Source organism: Malaya genurostris, chromosome 2 (genome assembly GCF_030247185.1).
Source record: "Malaya genurostris strain Urasoe2022 chromosome 2, Malgen_1.1, whole genome shotgun sequence".
Taxonomy (NCBI): domain Eukaryota; kingdom Metazoa; phylum Arthropoda; class Insecta; order Diptera; family Culicidae; genus Malaya; species Malaya genurostris.
The window spans coordinates 243,183,921-243,187,599 of record NC_080571.1 but is presented as its reverse complement, the minus strand read 5'-3'; the positions used below and the strand labels follow the sequence as shown (position 1 = coordinate 243,187,599).

General features: G+C 33.7%; 1 long non-coding RNA gene across 1 annotated transcript; it reads left to right on the top strand.

The window, feature by feature from the left end:
• Positions 1–2,726: 2,726 nt before the first annotated feature.
• Positions 2,727–3,474, top strand: LOC131427733 (uncharacterized). Its single transcript, XR_009229303.1, has 3 exons — positions 2,727–2,947; positions 3,012–3,309; positions 3,371–3,474. It is a non-coding gene; the product is annotated as an uncharacterized LOC131427733 (long non-coding RNA).
• Positions 3,475–3,679: the final 205 nt, after the last annotated feature.

The following is a 3,679-nucleotide window of genomic DNA, read 5'->3' as shown; positions in this document are numbered from 1 at the left end:
CAAAATTACTAAATATCAAACATTTTCAACCCAACAGGTAATCGTATTGACTCTTTCCCTTTCGGTTTTTAGCTTGAATAGACATGAGAAAAGGTTGCCGTGGGACCTTTTTTTTTTGCTCACCTAAATGAGTCTTGGTGACATTTTCCTGGCACTTATGTAGAAGAGATTTTGATACCGATATGGTACAGATAGATTTTTGCGCCTAATACAGATTTTTTGAAAAACGACCTAGTAACGCTGCGTATGACACCGGTATGTTAGCATTTGAAAGAACATCGATTATGTTGAGCCCCACACAATGCGATGTTTTGATACTCATCGCGACTCTCAAATTGTGAAAATTTATTCCACTTGATTTCTCAAAGCACTATCTACTGACAAGTTATTGTGAGAGAATGTACCAAAAATTCCCTAATTTTCGTGTAATAAACAAGGTAAACCGTAAAACAATTGCATTACCTGTTACTTATTTACATTGCAATGAGATGATTTTTAAGTTCCGATTTTGATCTCATTAGCGGCCCTTACACGTGTCATTAAAAATGTCATTACTAAAAATAATATCAATTTAATGAACGTGTGTGGTGCAGTAATGACGAGTTTTCTATCAAATTTGAAATACATCATTACTTAGTCATCATTAAAAATGACAAAAACTATTCTCGTGTAGGAGCCGTTATTAAGGGTGGGCCGGGGTAAACAGATGCCCGCTTGTGAGGAATTCTGGCAACCGTTAGAAGGCTGACTGTATTCCGTCTGCTGTCAAAATTGTCCAGGCGGAATTGCGTCATTATCTAGCCGTATGTGCCTGTATGTTTATTTCTCTCTCCTATCTTTTTTCTTTTATTTATTCAACTTCATTTAATATTCGTCAATCCCGCATGTACATACAAAACAACGAGTCTTGAGACGAGGTAAATGAGATTGAAATATAGGTATGTTTGGTAGTGAGAAAGCAATGTTATTCGCAATAACTTTTTCCATAATTAGTATATATGAAGGACATTAACTCATTACCTTTCATATGTAACTTTATTAGGGAAATAAAACCAGGACGCTAAAAATGTAGAACCGATTCAAACCGGTTCTGTTAATTTTGTATGGCAAGAATCCGACAGAAACAGAACCGTTAAAAACAACTAGGCGAAATTCTCTGCCAGAAACGGTTGTTGCATTGTTGCCAGACTTTCGATGGAATTCTACCAGAATGGCTGACAGACATATCAAGCCGTCTGAGGGGCAATCTGTCGGCCGCGTACAAGTGGGTGACTTCTTCATACACTAAGAAAAGAACCATAGTAACCGTAACCTGTTTCTCATTGTCATTTCAACTATACGCTAAAATAGTAGCAAAGAGCATGATATATGACTATTCACCATTTGTATTGTATAAATTACTAGACAACAAAGACTACGACTTGACTAAACTATTTGTATTTATGACTTTTCTGGCATGGTCATCCTAACAATGGTAGTCATCTCAAATATAAGAACAAATAGTTAAAAGCACAATTTCTAGTAAGGTGAAGTTGCTCTCGAGCCTTTATATATATATATATATATATATATATATATATATATATATATATATATATATATATATATATATATATATATATATATATATATATATATATATATATATATATATATATATATATATATATATATATATATATATATATATATATATATATATATATGAGAAGCGAAATAGTTATTGCTACTAGTAAATATGTTCACAATATAATAATGTTACCATAAATAGATACATGGTTTAAAAGACGATTATGAAGTTTGAAAACACTATTAATGTATATCCATATCAACAGAATTTATGTAGTAAGCACATTATCGTATAGTGTTTTTCAACCTACTATGTATTGCATTTGTGCTGACTATACAAATTGTCAATGGGTGTACTGTTATTGTCACATAAAGTTACAATTTAGCAGAAAATTTCGTACATGAGTAACACATCAGTGATGGATTTGAACAAAATATTCTATATTGTGACTGTGTACTTTGGTAGGTTTTGCAGGTAGGTAAAGTTTGTAGCCTTACTAGTTTCCGTCGATGAAATTCAATTTTTCAAAAAAAATTCCGGCAACGGTAATGTTTTCCAGTGAAGTAAACATCTCGTATACGGTTTATTATTCATTATCGGTCGCTGTAGAAACAACATCAAGCGATTGATGAAAAGGAAGATTATCATTTGATTCCCGGATTCAATTCGCTCGAATCCGACGGAAAATCGCAGGTGGGTATCGAGGTTTGCATCTGGACTTGGCTAATAATTTCTTTCCTGCTGCCAATTCCTGCTTCAGGAAAAACTCCACCGGACGGAGCCTTGGATCAACTGATGCTATCAAGCAATGCTAAGCAATATTTCACCAGGTATATTATCATTTGATTTGATGCGAAAATAAAATAGAGTTTAATGAAATTATTTCGTTGTTCTTATTTTAGAATTCAAATTTATAAAACTTTTCAACATTAGCTCATGTTTTGCTGATCTTCAGCATTGTTGAATCAACCACTGCTTTTAGTTTCAAAATAACTAGAAGTGAAATGTCAAAAATACCATGACTCTGGTTATAGCAAAAACTACAATGTAAAAAAAATATTCGGTCATGGTTAGGCCGACGACACGACCAGGCACTCCAAAGAAAAATCTGGAAAAAATGTGTTCGTGAGTGGTTTACCGCCAGTTACCACAAATATAGCGACCCCTTGAAAATGATTGAAAAAATCTTCTTGCGCAACACTGTTTAAGTTGCTACGAACTAGTTACCAAGGAGTCCCATAGTAAATAAATAAACCACAATGTCGAAAAAAATCAGAACGATTTTCTCTAGCCAAACTTTTTCTGAGTTAGAACTAGTTATTTCTGAGTTTAAATTATTTATTGCTGGAATACTTTGCGTGAAATATTTGTGAAAAGGTATTGGATCAGATTCAGTCAAGGTTCAAAAGTCTTAATGTTGCATTATGACGAATCATTTTAGGACATCATATATGACACCTGGTCAGGATAATAAGTGTCATGACGTAATGCAAATTACAAACGCAGGAAGCTCAATGGATCCTCGAGAACCATACCCTCGAATCTTCTACCCGGGAAAACATGTCGGGAAGCAATATGGCTCAATGAGGACTGATATTGATCGAGAAAGTGATGAAGAATTGGCTACAAATGCGATACGGTTCGAACAATTGGAATAATTGCAAATTGCTTGGTCTTATTTATTTAGAAATGATGGTTTGATCTATCGTTTTCAGAAGATTTTACAGTTTCATCACACTGTAAGTAGTTTGAAAGTAACCTTTTTCGATCTTATTAAAGTTTTTTTATTCCGAATTACAGAATGATCCTTCCAAGTCGGGGCACCAGATCCAAGTTCAACAAATGATTATGTAGATTAACGGAGATATTTTGGCCACTAATAAAAGCTCTGTGTTATAAAATTGAAGTACATCGATTCCCGGAAAGACTTCTTCATTCATAAACATATTGGCCCTTATTACCGTTCTCACTTTTACTTTCACATTCACTTCACTTACATGTCACTTTACTTGATTTTCCTTATTACCAGTATCACGCATAGTGAAGTGATCATTGTAATGGAAAAAACTTATTTTTTCAACAAAATGTTGGTGGCGTGATATTCATAAT